This window comes from Triticum urartu, chromosome 1A, assembly GCF_056163025.1.
Source record: "Triticum urartu cultivar PI428250 chromosome 1A, HENAU_Tu73, whole genome shotgun sequence".
In the NCBI taxonomy this organism is placed as follows: Eukaryota; Viridiplantae; Streptophyta; class Magnoliopsida; order Poales; family Poaceae; genus Triticum; species Triticum urartu.
Genome location: NC_141873.1, coordinates 272676420 through 272699301, shown reverse-complemented (window position 1 = coordinate 272699301; position 22882 = coordinate 272676420). Strand labels below are relative to the sequence as shown.

Genomic DNA, 22882 nt, shown 5'->3' with positions numbered 1-22882 from the left:
AGGCTCGCATGTATCAAAGCAGAGAAGTGCGGGCCATGACTTATAACGTTGGTGAACTCGTTCTACGCCTGCCGGAGAAGAAAAAGGACAAACTCAAGCCCAAGTGGGAGGGTCCCTTCATCATTGACGAAGTTCTCACCGGAGGAGCGTACCGCCTGCGTGATGCATTGGACAATCACCTGGAGCCGAACCCCTAGAACACGGCCAGACTCCAACGATTTCATGCCTAGTGCCGAACTCTGTGTTCATCTCCTTCCTCCTGTTATTAACGTTATTTTTTCTCTCTCTTTTCGTTTTTATCTTTTTTTCGTTCTGCTCTTTAGCCCTACGGCTTTAGTATGGCTAGACCGTCCTCCCCTGATGCGTACATCTCCACATATGTATGTTCATTATACATGGGGGCTTCTCGTACAGAAGCTTGCTATTATCCTTTGAGCATCAAGCTCAGCACATATGTGTTTTTCCATATGTACCTTTTCTTCGCCACTATATGCATCGATATGACTTAAGTTTTGGCCAAGCTGGGTTGCCTGGCTCCTATGCTTATGCCCTACGTTCCCGTTAGTTCGGCTAGGGCATAAAGGGAGCACCTCTGCGATTGTTACTGCCGGGTCATCCGGATATGTACCTCAGACTGGGTGAAGCCGAAAGCTAGCGTTCTTAAGGGAATATTCATTCGGCGAATTAAAGATGTTTCCGCATTCACTCCATTGTGAAACCCCAGAAGTTACTTACTCTGCGATTTTTTCAATCACAGTTTGGACATGCACATTAAACGCATGCACACCCAGGGAAAGTAACCCTTAACGGAACTATTCTCTCTGGAAGATGTTTCTTACATAATGTAATATAACATAACTACCCGGATACACATTGTCTGTTCAAGCAACTATGACCCCTACGCCTGGTTCCCATGCATACCCCGGTATATTCTGCCGTTAGGGTATTCGGAAGCACTCCGCACCTTCGGGTCCAGATGTCGAAGCGAAAAGGTCGGCCATGACAATTGTTTTTATTATACAGCTAGAAGGAAAGTACATAGTCACTTAGGACTCAAAAACTTCCTCCTCTATACCGTCCAACAGGCGGTCTAATTTACAATCCCGTTGGGAGTATCTAGCAGCCACCTCTACTTGGCCATATACTAAACTAATGGGAATTTCTTCCCCATTTGACCCTAGTGGTCCGACCCGGGCCATGTGATTCGGCTCCAGCTTGGTATATCGTGTTTTTACCATGGCCCAGGCCTCTCGCGCACCCTCTCGGCAGGTCGATATCTTCCATAGTCGGATACGCGGCCGCGCTCCCTTGAATAGCTCTACAAGATTCTCCATACTACCTGGAGGGGATTCGGATGGCCATAAGGCCTTGGCTACACTCCGCATTGCCAGCCGAGCTTGCTCATGCAACTGCGACAGCCCTTGCAGAAGATCACTTGATGATCCGGACACCTCCTCTTTGGGACGGCCCGTCAATATACCTGCAGTCACAGCTATATCAGCTACTTTTAGTTCCAAACTGTTATAAGGTAAATATGGCCACATACTGAATATGCCGCCTCGCAGTTTTTTGTTCTCCTTCATGGAGTCGGCTAGCTGGGCCCGCACATCCTTCAGCTCTTCGCCCAGCTGGGTGTTTGCATCTTGGAGTTTGTTTTTCTCCTGTCTGACACGGGTCAAAACCCGCTCGCCTGCGGCATGCAGTCTTTTCGACTCTTTTTCCTCCAATTGATCAGATGATCCTGTTATGAGATAAAGCCGCAGTGTTAACACGGTCGCTATGCAATAACTTTTTCTCGATGGAGGGAAAAATCACCTGAAGACGCCGCTTTGGATTTTTCCAGTTCGGCAGTCACTGCGTTCAACTGCGTCCGACACTTTTCTAGCTCTTGGGCTAACACGCCATTCTTCTTCGACAGAACCTGGTCTTGTAGTGATCCTCAAATCAGTTGTCCCAACTACTTTAAGTCTCGGGGGGTACTGGCATATGGTTATCATAGTCAGACAAAGTAAACTTACGTGCACACCTTTTAAATGCTGCTTTGTGGCTCTGTTAAGCCCATCTCGAGCAGCTCGGATATATGCATCAGCCTAGCTGAAGGTGTTAAATGCCTCTTCTGAAAATCCAGGGTCTTGTAAAACGGCCCTGCGGCGCCGATGATTCATGGCGCTCTCCACTACCGAGTTGGTGACGGATACGTCATCCGAATCCTCGGCTGGAGGACAGTTCAGCGTCGCCCTGCATCAGCCCCCGTTTTCACGGTAGGATCTGGATCCTGGCTGCGGGAAGTATGGCCGGCCGGACCCCCGGATATAGTCCGGCACACCTTTTTCCTGATACAGGATAAACGGAAAGGTCACAGTTGGATGTGACTGCCAAGGTGCATATTTGCAAATTCATACCTCTTTGATGAAGGCTCGGTCGTATCTTCGTTTGCCTTCCTCTTCTAAGGCTTGCCTGGTGTGGGGGACGCTCTCTTCGGAGATACCCCCGGGGCAGCATGGCGCGCCGAGCGCCTCCCCTTTTGAGCACAGGACAGTGCGGTGGGTAAGGAGGAATGAGAAAACTCTCTTGGACAAGGTATCTCCGGATTACTTACATGTGAAGCAGGAAGGAGGCCGGGGTAATCGGCGATGATGGGTACATATGTACCTTCATAGCTCATCTAATAGAATATTCCGTCCTCGAGCTCCACAAAAATGTCCGGATCTTCCTCATATCCGGGGTCAAGATCTCGGTTGTGATTCTTTGGCTGAGGGGCAGGGTCATGGATCCCCTCGACAGCCTTTCGCCATTCCTGTTATAAGCGGATAAGATACTGCCTGTCAAGAATGATTCAGGGACAGGAGTAAAATAGTGGAGCTGAAGCTTACCCAGCTGGGAGGATTATACATGGAAAATCTGTCTCGATGTTGGAGACGGGTGAACTCCTCTTTCTCCCCTTTATACAACTCGGCTAGTATCTTGGCCAGGGCGGCGGGGGTCTTCGGGCCCTTCCGACCATAGCATGAGGCGTCATCCTCCCCGTTATAATGCCACATGGGCAGCCCTCTGTATTGGAGTGGCTGGACCCCCATGTCGGTGTCAAAACCGACGGATCTCGGGTAGGGGGTCCCGAACTGTGCGTCTAGGCCGGATGGTAACATGAGGCAAGGGACACGAAGTTTTACCCAGGTTCGGGCCCTCTCGATGGAGGTAAAACCCTACGTCCTGCTTGATTAATATTGATGATATGGGTAGTACAAGAGTAGATCTACCACGAGATCGAAGAGGCTAAACCCTAGAAGCTAGCCTATGGTATGATTGTTGATGTGTACGTTGTCCTACGGACTAAAACCCTCCGGTTTATATAGACACCGGAGAGGGTTAGGGTTACACAAAGTCGGTTACAATGGTAGGAGATCTTCATATCCGTATCGCCAAGCTTGCCTTCCACACCAAGGAAAGTCCCTTCCGTACATGGGACGGAGTCTTCAATCTTGTATCTTCACAGTACAACAGTCCGGCCAAAGGATATAGTCCGGCTGTCCGGACACCCCCTAATCCAGGACTCCCTCAGTAGCCCCCGAACCAGGCTTCAATGACGATGAGTCCGGCGCGCAGATTGTCTTTGGCATTGCAAGGCGGGTTCTCCTCCAAATTCCGTGTACCTATTGAATAAAGTCCGGTTTCTTGTAGATGTTGCGCTCCTTGGCTTCTACACCCAATAATGGCCGCTTCCCACGTGTCAAACGAATATGAAAAGTCTGAGTGTTTTTACATTCACACCCCTAGCCGCGTAAATGAGCTGCCCTATTTAAGGGGATGAGGATTTAGATCCAATCCACACCTTCTCCCCTCTGCGAGTGTTCATCAGAGCGCATCCGACAAAGGTCCATTCCACCATGGCCATCCATCGCAACTCCTCCCCTCGCCCTTCCAGCCCTAAGCCTGGATATTGGGAGAGATGTTCCATCCCGCATAGCGAGCTAGTGACACTCCAGACCAAGGGATTTCTTCCCCCGGCCTATATGGTCCCGGTTCGAGCCGGTCTTGCTGTCTACAACAGCGGAGAGCAAGCAGAGAATGCCCCTAATCCCTCCAAAGGAGAGCGGGTGTGCCTCATCCCTTACTTAATAAGGGGGCTCGGATTTCCAATCCATCCATTTCTCCGGGGGTTGCTGGAGTTCTACGGCCTCCAGCTACATAATCTCACGCCTGCCTCAGTATTGCATATCGCGGGCTTTGTAGCCCTCTGCGAGCTGTTCTTGGGTGTTGAAGCTCATTTCGGACTGTGGAAGGAGCTATTTTTCCTCGTGCCTCGTTCCAAGAAGGGTCAATGTATCAAGTGGGCGGAGCCGAAGTGTGGCGCATCGCCGGGACCGGATATCTGTCCGGAACCCCAAAGAAGGCGTCCGAAGACTGGCCCTCAGAATGGTTTTATATAGAAGACGTCCCACTTCCGGATCCTGTCCGGGTCGGCCTCCCTGAATTCAACAGTGCTCCCTTAAAGAAGCGCCTAAGCTGGCGCCCACGGAGCCCTCAGAGGGGAGGTGACAGGGACATCATTTACCTGATGGGCCGAATAAGATTGTTAGCCCATTCCGGACTAACCATGATCGGGGTTATGGCCGAATGCATTATGTGGGGGGTGCAGCCGCTTCAGTATAGAAGCCACCCCATGTGGGACTTCAACGGGGAGGACGACGCCACCCGCTACGGCCGTAAGGGGCCGCATTCAGTTGCCGCTCTACTAAAGATCTTGTCCACTTTGTATAAGGGATAAGAGGAGGAATTTCTCCGCGTTAACCCTCAGGGTGGATTCTCCATGCACAATCCCCCAAGCTGGGTAAGCGGTCGTATTTACTTGTCCATCCGTTTTGTATTCCCATTGTTAAATATTCAGTCTGACGACTTCAACGCAGGAACTGCGCCGGGCTGTTAAGGAAATAAGTAGCCCTCCTCCACAACCCGAGGACCCAGGACGGTCCCTCGACCCGGCCTCTCAAGAGGATCCGGACATATCTGTGGAGCTAATTGATGGAGTGTTCCATCAATTGAGCAAGGACAACGCCTTGGTGGCCATTACGGCCGATTACCCAGGGCTAATCCTGACCCCCCCAGGTACCTAAGATCAAAGTCCCAGTACCCCGAATAGGTGTCCGCCCACTCGTGTTATCAGTTTCTTGATTGCAACCGAACTTTGCAGGGGAGGTTTTTAAGGCGGAAGGCCGAACCTGCGGCGACAAGCCAACGAGGGGTCGTAGGGCCCCGCGAGCAGAAAAGAAGTGCAGCCCGGACCGAGGCGTCAGCGCAAAGGTATGGCGTGCCCCCTTATCCCAGGTGTTATACCTTCGAGGCATATTGACACTCGCGCTCTTGTCAGGACAAAGAGACCTCGTCGGACTATATCCGGAGAGGCTGCCAATCGCGCCTCCACCAGCCAGGCTCCAAAGCCTGGTCCGGAGGCGGAGGCGAACGCAAGGCGCGCGCTAGACGCTCCTCCGACGGAGGATGTGGACGGGTTGTCTGCCACCAACTCTGAGGTGGAGAGTGCCATGAACCACAGGCGTCGCCGGACAATTCTTCACGACGCTTGTTTCTCCCAAGGGGCGTTAGATGCCTTCAACTCGGGAGATGTGTACCTCCGTGCCGCTCAAAATGGTCTAGCCAGAGCCACGGAGCAGTATGTAAAAGACATACGGGTAAGAAATTTTTGGTAATTATATGTATATACCAGTAGCCCCCGAGACTTGAAACAGTTAGAATAACTGATTTAAGGATCATTTGTTATGCAGGTTCTTACAGAAAAGAATTCCCTACTGTCCAAGGAGCTGGAAGAGTGCAAAGCCCAACTTGAGGCCGCACTAGCCGCGGCAGGGGAGCCCAAGGAGACCCCCTCTGGTAATATACTTTTCGAAAGATAAGTATTTTGCGAAGCACGACATTGGTGCAAATCTGACAAATGAAATTGCAGATGGCGCCGGATTGAATCCGGAAAGGCAACACCTCCTACGCCAGCTAAAGGCTCGTGAGAAGGTGCTGACAAAGGTGAGGCGGGAGAAGAACGATCTCCAAGATGCCAACACCAAGCTGGGCGTCGAGCTGAAAGATGTTCGTGCCCAGCTGTCAGACTCCGTTAAGGAGAATCAGCGGCTTCGGCGCGGCATATTTAGTAAGTGCTTAAACGAACCTTTGAAAGAAAGTTCGGCGGGGAAGTCGACTAACAGAGCAATGTCTGTAGGTGTGCTAATAGGTCGTGCTGCAGAGGAGATGCCCGGTTCTACGGGTGACCTTCTTCCCGAGCTCTCGCAACTGCTCGATCGAGTTCGGCAGGCAATGCAAGGCGTCGCCCAGGCCCTGTGGCCATCCGTCTCCATGCCCGAAGGTCTTGGAGAGCTTGCGGAGAAACTAAAGGGAGCATGGCGGCGCTTCCGATTGTGGAAGATATCAGCCTGCCGTCAAGGCGCTAGGGAGGCCTGGGCCATGGTGAAGACGTGGTACGCAAAGGCTGACCCCAACCACATGGCCGAGGTCGGTCCTGTAGGGCCCGATGGGAAGGAGATCCCTGTAAGCTTAGTATACGGCCAAGTAGAGTTGGCCGCAAAGTATTCCAAGCAGGACTGTAAATTAGACAGCCTATTAGATGGTATTGAAGAGGAATACAATCAGTCAAAATGACTATGTAATTTAATTGACATTTATAATGCCTTCTAGCCGGATTGTAGATCATTTGTCATGGCCGACCTTTTCGCTTCAGCATCGGGACCTGATGGTCCGGAGTGTGTCCGAATTCCCATGCGGTTATATAGGAACCGGGGAATGCATGGAGACCAGGCGTAGGGGTCATTAGGGCTTGAACAGACAAGTGCCCGACTAGTTATGTTATATTACATGGTTAGTAAGAAACATCTTCCAGGGAGAATAGTTCCGTTAGGGGTTCCTTTCCCTGGGAGGCATGCCCTAAGGTGCATGTCCATGCTGGGAAAAGAAACGCAGGAAAAACATCTGGGGCGTATAGATAAAAATAAAAAAAGATCATCTTTAGTTCACCGACCGAATATTCCCTTAAGAACGCTAGCTTTCGGCTTCACCCAGTCTGAGGTACACGTCCGGCTGACCAGGCAGTAACAATCGCAAAGGTGCTCCCTTTACCACCTAGCCGAACAATCGGGAACGTAGGGGTAAGCACAGGAGCCAGGCAACCCAGCTTGGCCAAAACTTAAGTCATATCGATGCATATAATGGTGAATAAAAGGTACATACGGAAGTGTGACACATGTGTTGGGCATGAAGCCCGTATGAATAAGCTTCTATTTAAAGAATCCCCCGGGTTTAATGAGCGCGGATAGCGCGTCACTGTATGAGCCTTTAGAGGCTATAAGAGAGAGAGAGAGAGAGAAGAAGAGAAATGTAAGACAGAAAATATATAAAAAATGGACAGAGGAAGGAGACGAACACAGAGTCCGGCGCTAGGCATAGAATCTTCGGAGACGGGCTGTGTTCCATGGGTTTGGCTCGATTCGGTTATCCGATGCATCCCGCAGGCGGTACGCTCCACCAGTCAGGACTTGGTCAATTATGAAGGGACCTTCCCACTTGGGCTTGAGTTTGTCCTTTTTCTTGTCCGGTAGTCATAGAACTAATTCGCCAACGTTGTAATTTTTGGCTCGTACTTCTCTGCTTTGGTATCTTCGAGCCTGTTGTTGATAGAATGCGGAACGGGCTTTTGCCACGTCACGCTCCTCCTCCAATGCGTCCAAGTTGTCCTGCCGATCGAGCTCGGCTTCTCTTTCTTTGTACATGTGCACTCGAGGTGAGTCATGAATTATGTCGCAAGGCAAAACTGCCTCTGCGCCGTACACCATAAAGAATGGTGTGTATCCGGTGGTGCGATTCGGCGTGGTCCGTAGCCCCCAGAGTACGGAGTCGAGCTCCTCTACCCAGTGCGTGTTAGATTCCTTGAGGGACCGCACTAATCTGGGTTTGATGCCGCTCATGATAAGACCATTTGCACGTTCGACCTGGCCGTTAGTTTGTGGGTGATAGACGGAAGCATAATCGAGCTTGATGCCCATGTTTTTGCACCAGAGTTTTACCTCGTCGGCCGTGAAGTTCGTGCCCTTATCAGTGATGATGCTATGGGGGACGCCGTAACGGTGTACAACCCCGGATATAAAGTCTATCACCGGTCCGGATTCGGCCGTCTTAACAGGCTTGGCTTCTATCCATTTGGTGAACTTATCCACCATGACCAGTAAGTATTTTTGCTTGTTGGTTCCGCCTTTAAGGGGTCCAACCATGTCAAGCCCCCAGACCGCGAAGGGCCAAGTAATGGGGATAGTTTGGAGGGCGGTGGGCAGCATATGGCTTTGGTTTGCGAAGAGCTGGCAACCGGTGCATCGTTGGACTAAGTCCTGAGCGTCTGCCCGGGCCGTCGGCCAATAAAAGCCTGTACGGAAGGCCTTGCTTACAAGGGACTGGGCTGCAGCGTGATGACCGCCGAGTCCGGCATGAATTTCAGCCAGGAGGTTCCGCCCCTCTTCTTCGGAGATGCGCCTTTGAAGGACTCCGGTAGTGCTTTTCTTATAAAGCTCTCCCTCGTGGACTCTGTAGGCTTTGGATCGCCGCACTATGCAGCGTGCCTCATTTTGGTCCTCGGGGAGTTCCTGCCTAGTAAGGTAGGCGAGGAATGGTTCTGTCCACGGGGCGATGACGGCCATTATTACGTGGGTTGAAGGTGTTATTTCATTGGCAGAGCCTCCGATTGTGTCAGAATGTTCGGTGTCGGGCAGTGCGGTTGGGTCCGGGCTGTTATTGTTCGGCTCCCCTTCCCATACTACGGATGGCTTGAACAGCCTTTCCAAGAAGATGTTGGGGGGACTACATCGCGTTTTGTGCCGATGCGTGCCAGGACATCTGCCGCCTGATTATTTTCCCGGGCTATATGGTGAAATTCAAGCCCCTCGAACCGAGCTGACATTTTTAGGACGGCGTTGCGGTAAGCTGCCATTTTTTGATCCTTGGCATCGAAGTCTCCATTTATTTAGGATATTGCGAGGTTTGATTCCCCACGCACCTCTAGGCGTTGGATGCCCATGGATATAGCCATCCGGAGACCATGTAAAAGGGCCTCATATTCGGCTGCATTGTTGGAGTCCGTGTACATAATCTGTAGTACGTATTGAACTGTGTCTCATGTGGGGGACGTCAAAACGACGCCAGCCCCCAGTCCGGCCAACATCTTGGAGTCGTCGAAATGCATGATCCAATTTGAATATGTGTCGTATTCTTTAGGGAGTTCGGCCTCCGTCCATTCTGCGACGAAGTCGGCCAAGACTTGCGACTTGATGGCTCGTCGTGGCTTATAAGTTATGTCGAATGGGAGGAGCTCAATGGCCCATTTTGCAATCCGGCCCGTTGCGTCACGGTTGTTTATAATATCGTTAAGTGGTACTTCCGAGGCTACTGTTATTGAACACTCTTGAAAGTAGTGTCGTAGCTTCCGGGATGCCATGAATACCGCGTACGAAATCTTTTGATAATGCGGGTACCGTGATTTGCAGGGAGTGAGGACAGTGGACACGTAATAGACCGGCTTTTGAAGGGGGAATTTGTGTCCGTCCGCTTCTCGTTCGACGACGAGCACTACGCTTACAACCTGATGTGTTGCTGCAATGTATAATAGCATTGGTTTGCCAATATTTGGCGCGGCCAGGACTGGGTTTGTTGCCAGTATGGCTTTTATTTCGTTGAGTCCGGCCGTGGCTGCATCCGTCCATTTGAAGTGTTCGGCGCGCCGAAGGAGGCGGTAAAGGGGTAGGGCCTTTTCTCCCAAGCGGGAGATAAAGCGGCTTAAAGCCGCCACGCATCTGGTTAACTTTTGTATTTGTTTGAGGTCCTTTGGGATATCCAGTTGCGATAGAGCTCAGATCTTGGCTGGATTTGCTTCAATTCCTCTACCGGATACTATGAAGCCCAAGAGCTTTCCGGCTGGAACGCCGAAAACGAATTTTTCCGGGTTGAGCTTGATGTTGTATGTTCGGAGGTTATCAAATGTGAGCCTCAAGTCGTCTACTAGAGATTCAACATGTCTTGTTTTGACGACCACATCATCTACATATGCCTCCACTGTTTTGCCGATCTGGCTTGCCAGACATGTCTGAATCATGCGCTGATATGTTGCGCCGGCGTTTTTGAGCCCGAAGGGCATTGTGTTGAAGCAGAATGGCCCGTATGGTGTGATAAATGCCGTTGCGGCTTGGTCTGGTTCTGCCATCTTGATTTGATGGTAGCCAGAATATGCGTCGAGGAAACACAACGAATCGTGTCCTGCGGTAGCGTCGATAATTTGATCGATGCGGGGGAGGGGGAAGGGATCCTTTCGGCAAGCCTTGTTAAGGTCTTTAAAATCAACACACAGGCGCCAGGATTTGTCCTTCTTTGGTACCATCACAAGGTTTGCTAGCCAGTCCGGATGTTTTATATCTCTGATGAATCCGGCCTCCAATAGCTTTGCTAGCTCCTCTCCCATGGCCTGTCTCTTAGGTTCGGAAAAACGCCGAAGAGCCTGTTTGACAAGTTTGAATCCTGCTTGGATATTTAAGTTGTGCTCGGCCAGCCTGCGTGGGATTCCTGGCATGTCCGAAGGGTGCCAGGCGAAAATGTCCTAGTTCTCTCGTAGGAACTCTCGCAATGTGGCATCGACATCAGGGTTTAACTGTGCCCCGATGGAAGCTGTTTTATTGGGGTCCGTTGGATGGACTTGGAATTTGACTATTTCATCTGCCGGTTTAAAGGAGGTGGACTTGGATCTTTTGTCGAGTACCACATCGTCCCTATTCACCGTAGAGCTCAGCGAAGTTAGCTCCTTAGCCGCTAGGGCTTTGGATAGTGCCTCGAGGGCCAGTGCGGCTGTCTTGTTTTCGGCGCGGAGTGCTATGTCCGGATCACTAGCGAGAGTGATGATCCCGTTAGGCCCGAGCATCTTGAGCTTCATGTACCCGTAATGGGGTATTGCTTGGAAGATTGTAAACGCTTCCCGCCCTAGCAGAGCGTGATAACCGCTGCTGAACAGAGCCACCTGGAACGTGACCTCTTCGGACCTGTAATTATTCGGCGTGCCGAACACCACATCTAGTGTGATTTTTCCTGTACAGCGCGCTTCCCGACTGGGGATTATTCCTCTAAAGGTTGTGCTGCTTCGCTCAATGCGGTTCCAGTCTATTTCCATTTTTTGAAGGGTCTCCTCATAAATGAGGTTCAATCCGCTGCCGTCGTCCATGAGTACCTTGGTAAGACGAAAGCCGTCCACTATTGGACTGAGGACCAATGCGGCTGGTGCTCGGGCTGTTCAGGATTTAGGTTCATCACTGGCGTTAAAGGTAATAGCCGTGTCACTCCATGGGTTTATTGTTGCTACTTGGTAGACTTCGGCAAGGCTGCGGAGTGTCCTTTTTTGCATATTGTTTGATGCGAAAGTCTCGAAGACTGTTAATACCGTATTGGTGTCTCTGGGGTGGCTTTCTGTGGCCTCCGGAATTAGGAGATTTTCACCAATTTTGGCCACTTGCTGGAGTATCCAACATGCTCTGAGGCTGTGAGTTGGTGTGGCGTCCTCTGTACTGTGAATTTTACAGGGTCCATTAAGCCATCCTTCCAGTACGGTTCCATGCACTCTAGAGGGTTTTTGCTTTTTAGTGCTTGACCCGGGTGACTGGTGATGATGCACCCTTTTATTTTGGACTGGGTTTGTATTCAGGGCCGGATTGTCCCAAAATTTTATTTCGGTTTTCCAGGCGCTTTCCATCGCACAGTACTTTCGTACAATGGACGCCAAGTCAGCAAAGCGTGTAATATCACGGCGACTTATGGCGTTTAGTATTCCCTTGTCCGTGCAATTATTGCAGAAGATTGAGATTGCGTCTTCCTCGCGGCAGTCCCTTAGCCTGTTCTTAACCAGGAGGAATCTGGCCCAGTAATGATGTACTGTTTCATCGGGTTCTTGCCTGATTTTGGATAGATCGCTTATGTTGGGGTGGGTGGGTGGAATTAAATCCAAAGCCTCACCCCATCTAAGGCTCAGAGGCCGAGGAATTTCTGAACTCGAAAATTTGGATTCCTGGATGTTGTCCAATGAATCCAGCCCATCGCCTGACTCTAAATTCAGGTCTTGAGTGATATCCTCCCCTCCGCGGGTATCCGGCTTGGAGGGATCGGGAATCCGGACGTAGCGAGTCCTTAAGATAGATGAAGGGTCGCCGCACTGTCCCTCTACCACAGCAACGTGATGGTGACTTGGGGCGAGTTAATCTCTCTCAGATCGGGTTTAGGCCCAATCTGGTCGTAATCCATGGCGACTCCCAGGGCGGCGAAGCGATCCAAGAGCTCGTTTATGGAGGAGAGCTCCATTGGATCTAACTGCTCGGCGAGTTCCGGGCTGACATGAAGATTGTTTTCGATGGCTCGAGAGGTCATCGTCGGCGCAGAAGCCGAACATGCGGTCATAAGAAAACCACCTAGCCGGAGGGTTTGGCCGACAGCCAAAGCTCCCTTGGCAACGGTGTCGTCTTTAAAGACGGGGCGAGGCATCCTTCCTGATGGCGATGACACAGAGGAACTCTCAATGAAAGCACCAATGTCGGTGTCAAAACCGGCGGATCTCAGGTAGGGGGTCCCGAACTGTGCGTCTAGGCCGGATGGTAACAGGAGGCAAGGGACACGAAGTTTTACCCAGGTTCGGGCCCTCTCGATGGAGGTAAAACCCTACGTCCTGCTTGATTAATATTGATGATATGGGTAGTACAAGAGTAGATCTACCACGAGATCGAAGAGGCTAAACCCTAGAAGCTAGCCTATGGTATGATTGTTGATGTGTACGTTGTCCTACGGACTAAAACCCTCCAGTTTATATAGACACCGGAGAGGGTTTGGGTTACACAAAGTCGGTTACAATGGTAGGAGATCTCCATATCCGTATCGCCAAGCTTGCCTTCCACGCCAAGGAAAGTCTCTTCCGTACACGGGACGGTGTCTTCAATCTTGTATCTTCACAGTCCAACAGTCCGGCCAAAGGATATAGTCCGGCTGTCCGGACACCCCCTAATCCAGGACTCCCTCACCCCGGCTATAGAGGTCACCATTAATTCAACTATTGACAATCCGGACTAGGCAAGCGTCTTAATCTTGCCCAGCAGCAGGATGATCTCTGCACTATCCTCTTCCTCGAGGCTCCGAGGATGCCAGCTATGGCGTTTCTTCAGCGGAGCACTTGAAAACTCGGGGAGGCCCATACGGACGGGGTCGGGTAGAGAGACGTCGTCGATGTAGAACCATTCGGAAGGCCACTCTTCGGAAGCTTTCTTCGGCATGCCGGACAGGTATCCGGTCCCGGCGATGCGCCACACTTCGGCGCCTCCCACTTCAAAAATTGACCCACCTTGATTACAAGGGACGAGGCAGAACAGTGTTCTCCATAAATTGAAATGGGCCTCGCAGCCCAGGAATAGCTCACATAAAGCGACGTAACCCGCAATATGAAGGATAGAGGCGGGAGTGAGACTGTGCAGTTGGAGGCCGTAATACTCCAACAGACCTCGGAGGAAGGGATGGATCGGAAATCCGACACCTCTTAACAAGAAGGGGACGAAGCATACTCCCTCTCCCCTAGACAGATTGGGGAAGTTCTCCGTTTGAGCCCCGCCCTTGAAGGACGTCATCCCTGCTCGTACGGGAACCAGGTCCGCGGGGGGAAGAAATCCATTTGTTTGCAGCTTCGCCAGCTGACTGTGGGATACGGAACATCTCTCCCAATCACCCTTCTTGGAGCCATGGGGACGAGAGGAAGAGCCGGGAGCGCTAGCCATGTTGGGGTGGTTTTTCTTGGCAAGCTCTGAGGATTTTTCGCCGGGTGTGGAATGGATCTGAGATCTATTCTATTTAAATAGGCACCTTTGTGGTACGGTCGGGGTGGTATATGCAAAAATACCCTGACCTCTCGCATTCGCTCGACACGTGGAAAAAAAGCTGTTGATGCACAGAAGCCGAGGAGTACAACGTTAAATGGAAGGCCGAACACACTACTCGGAAGTCATCGGTGGAGGAACCCGCCTTGCAATGCCGAAGATAATCTATGTGCCGAACACCTCGTCATTGAAGACTGGTTCGGGGGCTACTGAGGGAGTCCTGGACTAAGGGGTCCTCGGGCGTCCGGCCTATTAGCCATGGGCCGGACTGATGGGCTGTGAAGACAGGAAGACCGAAGACTGCACCCGTATCTAGATGGGACTCTCCTTGGCGTGGAAGGCAAGCTTGGCGACCAAATATGTTGATTCCTTTCTTTGTAACCGACCTTGTGTAACCCTAGATCCTCCCGGTGTCTATATAAACCGGAGAACTTAGTCCGGAGGGGAGAGACTCATTACCATGGCCATACAAGCTAGACCTCTAGGGTTTAGCCATTATGATCTCGAGGTAGATCCACTCTTGTAATACTCGTATTCATCAATATCAATCAAGCAGGGCGTAGGGTATTACTTTCATAGGGAGGGCCCGAACCTGGGTAGACATCGTGCCCCCTGTCTCCTGTTACCATCGACTTTAGACGCACAGTTCGGGACCCCCTACCCGAGATCCGCCGGTTTTGACACCGACAACGGCGCCGTCGCGGTAGGACGGGTCGCGCCGGGGTCCATGTTGGTGTTGTCGGGTCCCCCTGGCGCTCCAGGAGGCGCGCGAGCTCACCGGGGCCTCGTGCATGCCTCTGCCACAACCTGGGGCGTGGGCAAGGAGCAGAAGGGCGGCGTACCTCTGCAGGCAGCGTCCAGCAGTTCGGCGACGCGCTCCAGCAGCGCATCGCGGCCGCTCTCCGCCAGCCTGCATCGCAGCAGCTCCCGCGCCACGATGATTGCGGCTCGCATGTTCGCCTGCTCCCGTGGGTGTGCGGTGCCGTTGCCGCAGCGTAGCCTGAAGATCGTGTGGTGGCGCCTATGCGCCGCGGCGCGAGGGCCGAGGGCGTCAGTCCGCGCCGCCCGCGTCCGGCGGTGTTCGGCGGTGTGTGGGCCGCTTGGAGTGCTGAGTTGAGGCCTTCTTGTGCGGACGGCGCCGCCCGGACGGGCCAAGCAGCCCAATGGTCGGCGTGGGTCCTCGGGTCGTCCAACATCGGAACCTCAGGGTGTCGACGGGTCGATTGACGGAAGAGGGGCTTCGGCGCACCCCTACCTGGCGCGCCAAATGTCGGATTACGGGTTCCGGCAAAACCTTGTGAGGTTCAAACTCTGGGGTGCGCACGGAGAACACTCTCTTCCTAGCTCGCTCACTCAACGATCTCATGGTCTAGCTCGACGGACACAGAGAACAAGAGACACGAGGGTTCATACTGGTTCGGGCCACCTTGCGGTGTAATACCCTACTCCAGTTTTGGGTGGATTGCCTCGAGGGGCTGAGGATGAACTAGTACAATGGATGAACAACCTCGGGAGGAGAGGTGTTCTGGAGCTAGATGAGCTGGTGAGCTCGTCCGGGTGGAATGGATCCGATCCCCCTCTATGGTGGTGGCTATGTTCTATTTATAGCGGCCTTGGTCCTCTTCCAAAATGTTTAGGCAGGAAGGGATCCCACAACGGCCAAGTTTGAAGGGGGACAACTAGTACAAGCTATCCTGACAAAAGTAGTCTTCGTCTGCCAAAGGCTCTGGTGGTGATGCTGCTGCGGGCTCTGCGATGACCTCCGTCCTGCTGTCCTGCTGGTCTTGGTCTTGTTGCACCGATATGGAAACCTTTGTCTGATGCCTCGGGACCCGCGCCTGCACTTGCCTCCTTAGCACCAAAGAGGAAACCTGTACACTGCGCCCGCTGGCGCCCACCTGGCCTTGGTCGTCATGGCTCACGTCACGCGAACCTCGCAAGGTGCCCCTTTGGATAGATATCTCCGCTTCTCGGGAGCTTGCCTAGTGAGGCTGCCCCCAGGGGGTCTTGGTGTTGTCCGCCTTGCGAGGCTTGGACCCTCGCGAGGGTCTTGTGTTGCTGCTGCTGCAGCTGGGCCGTACCAGGCCACTGACGAAGCCACGTCCGCGAGCCGCAGGCAGGCAAGTCTGGGAACCCCCGGTCCCAGAACGCCGACAGCTACCAAATATTAGTCAATGTGTTTCCAAAGCCGACTGATTTTCTTCGCACGTCCTTCCTATAACCCCCACCCACCGAATTGATATCACCTGCCCGAACCCACCCATCCCTCGTCCCCATCGCAGCTACTGTCGATCCAGCTACATCCACGAGCTCGACAGTCACCTCGTCGCTCAGATCTTCATCATAACCAACCATCCCAACAGTGGTCGTGAGATTCACTGCATCAGTATGTTGTCCCATCCGTTGGTTGCGGCTGGCCTTATCCATGATGCGCATCAGCAAGCTCTCGACTCCCTCGACATCCCTGGCATCTCCACTAGGTTTGGGCCACCGTAGCGGAGCGTTGCCTCAGTTGAGGAACAAAGACAGCATGCGAGGAACATTGCATGATTCGCCCACTTCCCTCACATGCATCATGCAATCACTAGACCTAGACCTAGGTATCTAGTCCTCTAATTTTGATTCATATGTTCATATCATGATTCTATCTCACATGTAATTGGCCACTGAATTTCTATTAATTTGGTAGGCACATAACAATAATATTCATCAAAATATTGGCAGTAATATTAGCTTCCATTACAATATCAATTTCCATGCTTCCAAGACTAGTTCGCTCATGAAGTACCATGTTCATGCTTCTTTGTTATGCATCACCTAAATTGAAATATAGATGCTTCTAAATTCTATACAATTTGCTTCTATAGGTAATAAAAAATTGATAAATTTTAATTCTGGCGGCACAAAACATCCATCCCCTGTTGGCCATAATACTAGTTTCCTTCAATTTTCATCGTTCTATGAATCCAATTGAGCTCCTGTATATATATAGCTCATGTTCTGTGTCATGTGTCCTACTGTCATATTACAAATGGAGCTTCCAACATCACACTTTATGTGTCGGTATGGTTCCTGATCCAAGCTTTCTTTTTTTGAGCCGAAACCGTATAATAATCGCTCTACGATATTTTCATTATCAATAAATTATGTACAAACAGTTAAAAAAACTAATGTAGCCCAATGCCGGCTCTAGGAAACATAATAGCAATTAAATTACAAGTTCCGTTCTACCATGCTTCAATCTGCTGTGCCTTTGCTTGCTTCGCTCGAAGTTTGGTAATCTGAAGACCTTCTTTCAAGTAGTGTTTCCAGGAGTTTAGATGTAGAGCTGCCATTCCGAAGATTTTGTCATTTCTGACCATCCAAGACTCCAACATCCCATGATAATAATCTCCATTGCATTGGTTTTTGGAAGCATATTTATTGTGAGGTGAATCTCATCATATACAGAAATGCCCCTCTGTTTAGTTGGAAGGATGTTATACCAACAGTTAAAAGAAAAAGGGCAGTTCCAAAAAAGATGGATCAATGTTTCTTCTGTGGCCTCTGCACATAATGCACAATTATAGTCTTCTAAATACATGCTTCTGCATTGTAATAAGTTCCTTGTGCTCACTCTATCATGCAGTAGAAGCCAGAAAATGTGTCTGAGTCTGCAGGTAGCACTACATAGGAGTTTGAAGCTTCCTTGATTTCTGCTACATATTTCTTGTTTTATTTTTGTTTCTCCTAGTTGTAACCATCAAACAGTTTATTCTCCCACATAGTACTACAATTCAATTTGTTGTAGGTGTTGTGTTATGTACAGATGGCGTGCCAATTATTTGCCATGCTTCCTAGGAGCTTCATATATACATATGCTTCTACCTATTACATTCTAGTTTGCGATGCATATATATGCAACTGTGTAATTAGCATTTTCATTCAGAGATTCACTTGAGTGCATGAAAAGATCACTACTTAGCATTCATGCTACGTAGGTGTTTGTCGCCGTCTAACGGTGTCCCTCAATGGGCGCCACATCAGCTTGACAGGTGAGCCCTACGTGCCTGTGTTTCTGTTTTCATGAGCAAATCAAACAATGAGTGCTCCATGTTAGTTGTAAGGCAAAAAGTTAGTGGTTCTTTGTGCTCTAGCTTAAATGTGGTATTAAGTTGTTTTCCTAGCCCCGAATATGATGGTCTTTTTCCAAAAAAAAGGTGATGTTTTTGCTAAATATCTCTAAACGAGGAGAAGAAGGGAGGAGATGCCCTCGTGTGTCCGGGCCTGCGCGCCCTTGCGACGGTGTGGCGTAGCCACGAGACACAGTGACACCATTGATTTCCCTCTCGGCACGCCGCTGTACCATGACCCCCATGCATATGCATGATCATTCCCTTCATTGATTCCGTTCGTTGCGTAATCCAAACATATTCCCCCGTCTTTGTCACGCAACTATGCGCGCACGACATTGCTAGATCATGCCCCTTGCCGTTTAATACGGGACCATGCATTGCATTGCATGTACAGGCAACGCCAACTCACCCAGAGCCCGATAGTGAACTCGCCCATCAACCATGGATGGGCCGCCGGCCGACGTACACGGATGCGTCGCATTTCGTTTCAGAGTGGAACCCGGATCTTTTTGTGTCGTCCTCACTCGTTGGTGTTGCCCAGCTAAGCAGCTAAGCGCCTCCTAGCTGGGTAATAAAGGCCACATGGGGGGAGGCCGACCCGGGCGGGGCGGCGCCGATGCTGCTGCGGCGTTGGGACCTGGGAGTGGCGCCGTCCTGGCCTATCCGGCTGTCCTGTGGACGCTCCGTCACACAGAACACGGCGGATCAGGCTGCGGCGCGGAACAGAGCGCCAGAGCGGTGGCAGCCGCGCGCGCACGCGAGCCAGGTCTACTCCCCGTCCCCGCGTGCCGTGCGTCCAGTCCCGTCGCAAGACTATCAATGGCAGTATTGTGGCTCATCTCATCACTCCTACAGCGGTGGTTGATGTTGCAGAGCTAGCACGTACGTAAAGTTCCCTTTCTGCTCTTTTTCAGAGTACGTCAAAAGACGTATAATCTTTATCTTTACCTACTACTAGGAAACATGCCCGTGCATTGCAACGGAAGAAAAATAATAGCCCCTTGTCTAATAAGCAAGGCTCAAGAACCACGACAGGTCTACATCCACTATTTCAACAGGGCGTCCCACCCGCGTTGTCGCCTATCCTCCTAATAATAAAAGCCCTAACAGACGGTGGCCACCTGATCATGTTTCATGGAAGAATGGGTGGGGTGGGGGGGGTGGGGGGGGGGGGGGGGGGGGGGTTCACCTTCAACCTTCAAATACCTAATTACCTATTTCCAGCCGTGCAAAAGATTTCATCTCCATTCCATAAAACTCGCAGGTACACCTTGTGAACATAAACAAAAGACACAAAAAATCAGCCATCAGGAAGCTGAAACCTCTACAGTTCAAGGTTGCAGCTGGGAGCAAGCCTTGTTAGCTAGAGGCTCATAAACATAGCATGATCGGCACGCAATAATGGAAAGTAGTAACAAAATTAGTCGTGTGTAGAAAACGGCTTGATAATAAAGTTTCTTGCATCTGAGCTATGGATTTCGCAGCCTGGCAAAGCAGAAGCCAATTACGTATCACACATTCACTCATCAACAAAAAAATAAGTCGAAATCATGAGACTACACTTTGCAAGAGATAATTGCATAATTATGCAAATGTTCAAAACAAATCTAAAAAAAGTATGGACTACTTTCTTAATACATATTCTGAATTTAGTCCTTGAATTGAGGCTTAACAATTAAAAGCATGCCAGGTGGGGTTGAAAATACCAGACATTATCTGGAATTATCATCAGTATCACAAAGTGGATGTTTGACCCTAGGATCACGACTCATGTACCATGAGTTAATTATAAAAGGCTTCCTCCACATAGAAACATATTTTCCTCACAATCTCCCAACATGGTCCGTTTGAGAGCTAGGTCCTCCATCTCTACAAATAATTTAATCTGTGAACAATCATTTCGGAACAGAGCAACAAAACAATGCAGTGTTTCATTATGAGGCTTCTCGGCCTGATATAAGTAATGTTATAGAAAACTATTATTAGAAATGAAGAGATTACTCCGGCTAAATCCAACAACTATAGATTCATCATGCGGAAAATAAGTAAATTTAACACATTGAGTATATTATATAGCCCTAAGGTAACAAATTTACATGATAGTATTAAGGAGCATATCTTTCCATGCCTCATGTTGGGCCTCTTCATGCTTATAAACAGGCTGTGCTGGGCAAGGAAAGTACTCGCCAGTTCTGACACTCTATTAACCTCCAGAGCAGAATTCCACTTTAATTACTTTCATCATAATTTATCCAGCTAAGTCCATCTTTGGGTAAATTATGATAAAAGTAATTAAGTGGATCATCAAGAAAAGGATTCAGGTGTATTAGACGAAGCATGACTATACCTCAGCTCACCATCACATGTCGAATTTATTCTACAGCGGGAACATTGGATAATAGCCGGTGTTAAATTAGTTGCCACCATTGCAGGAACACCATGCTCAAATTCACGTGAAATTAAGTATGGCCCAAAACTTGTTACTCCAAAGCCAACATCCAGAAAAACTCTAGTGCGAGAGCCAGATGGTACCATCTGGGAAAATAGAGAAACATGTGCTTCAAATGAGATTCAACAGTGGTAGAGGTGTTAGCAGTGGAAGGTGATGTAGTCCGCTATTTGTCTTTTTCATGTCCCTATTAAGCAGTGATGCGCGTAAAACCCATATTTTTTAAGTTATGGTTTTAGTCGAACACTACACAAAAAGTACTCATTTGCTTTCCTCTTTTAAGTAATTTAAAGTTACCTTTACTGTTTCTAGAAAGATTTGAGTAATTTATAATATAATCAAAACAAACCTTAAATATTTGATCCAGGTATTGACTTGCTCTATGTATAAACTGGCTTCCTCCTCCAGGAAATGTAAATTTACCTTTAGCCTTTGTAATCCAATTCTGCCCTCCTTTGTCAGCAACTGACCATGTATGAGGTACGTTGCTAAACCACACCTGCAATTCACAGAATTACATTGCAGAAATTCCTTTACATGGATGCTGCATTTATAAAATAGCCAAATCAGCTAGTTCAATTCATATCGCTGAATTTACTTCTGCAAAAAATTGTATGTAATACCTGCTTCCTTCCTCTTGTCGAGCCTTCTTCTATGTCTCGTCCTTGAAGCAGAACTTGTCTATGTCGACGATGGTCCTACAAAAGAGCCAGTGCGTTGCAACATGCGAAAACTGCGGGATGGAGAACTGGCTATGCCATAGATCTGAGAGATTCCAAGGGAGGGGGCAACACCAGTTACCGTAAACCAGGCGACAATGAACGTGACATGTTTCCTTAATTTCCTTCAAACAAAGAAGAGAAGCGTTTGGTCTTGTATGGAAAAAATAGAAACAAAAAGCCTTTGAGGATAAGAGAAAAGAAGACATCATACAAAGATATAGCACATACTTCCATTTTGTGAATCACAAGTAAACATTATCCCAGGCCTCATACTGCCACGTACCAAAGCCATTATAAGATATTGTTGGGCACTCCAGTGTTTTTATAGCAGTACATAGTTGTGTCACTCACACAGAGGGATGAGTGTAATGGCACGGATACCTCCAGTGAACAATGTATGTGGATTAAGCTTCGGTTTAACTGAAACTGCATGCCTACTACCTACTAATCAGTGATTGTTTGCATGGAGTCTTAAAGCTACCTGCATAAGTGAAACACGCTTTATAAGTAAACTTCGACCAGGAGATCTCTTGTACAATCAACAAAAGGCAAGAAAAAAATTCAGAGCAAAGAAAAAGGATTTAGTATTCAAAGGAGATTAATATTAGTTTTGTGACCTAGTTTTGCGGAAAAATCAGAACACTTGATTAAGTTCTCATGGTATATAGCCAAGTAAGCAACATTCAGAGCTACAAAATCTTTTCTATCAAAGGAACTTCAATCAGGACCAACATGCGTCTTGCTTCTATATGATCCCACAAGTTACAGTGAAGTTAACAATTTCACAAAGGGCTATCTATTATAACACATGTTACAGGTTTCTTTCTGCATGAACATGGTGTGGCAGCGTAACCGAGTCGGCAAATGGTTAGAAAGAAATGACAACTTATGACTGAGCAAACGCTTCGTGGATGATAGCATGAGCTTATTAAGATCCCAGAAAATAGCAGTATTAAGATGCAGATTATTCAATGAATCACTACACTGTAGTTTGTGTCCTTGTGCAGAACGAACAATGAAATTTATGTAAAATGAAATCCTATTAACCTAATCAACCGAATTGCATTTACTGAACATGAGAGCTTATTCTTGGAATTTTTCAGAAAGGAGAACAGACACCATCAACAATAGGTTATTTACAACATAATTTCTAAATATATAAACGAATCAAATAGAAAAAAAAACTTGTACACATTTAAACGGATAGCTCTGTCAATGCATTTACGTTTTTGTTCAGTTTCAGAAGATCAACTCATTGGAGGAAGCTAAAGGGACCAACGTCTTGCTTACCTTGAAACTTAGCTGGAATGCTAGACAAATCCAATCCGGTGAGGTCCGTCTTTAATTGCCTCCAATTGAAGATTCTGGCAGCTCTCCATGGAATCATTAATCTACATTATCCTCTAGGAACCTTGCCACATGCATCATATGAGAATTTCGTCAAGCACCTAGCGAGTACTGCACAACCAAATAAAAACATTGATAAGTATCATTACAATATTTTGCATTGCTGCCCGAGGAAAACGACGACAACTTCCCAGACTGATTTGAGGTGTCCTCCTCCATGAGTTGCCGGTCATCCTTGGCCTGTGTCTCCGCGTACTGACGACAGGCAGTATTTTTTGTCATATACCTATATAAACTGATTTTCTG

General features: G+C 49.1%; 1 long non-coding RNA gene across 2 annotated transcripts; it reads right to left on the bottom strand.

The window, feature by feature from the left end:
- Positions 1 to 17388: 17388 nt before the first annotated feature.
- LOC125555294 (uncharacterized) lies at positions 17389 to 22670 on the bottom strand. 2 transcript variants are annotated; one of them, XR_015601321.1, is made up of 7 exons: positions 22520 to 22670; positions 21458 to 21710; positions 21131 to 21351; positions 20931 to 21051; positions 20406 to 20593; positions 19248 to 19927; positions 17389 to 17403 (listed from the first exon to the last, which is right to left on the bottom strand). It is a non-coding gene; the product is annotated as an uncharacterized LOC125555294 (long non-coding RNA). The 2 variants fall into 2 exon arrangements; XR_007304674.2 differs by having other exon boundaries at positions 20931 to 21006.
- Positions 22671 to 22882: the final 212 nt, after the last annotated feature.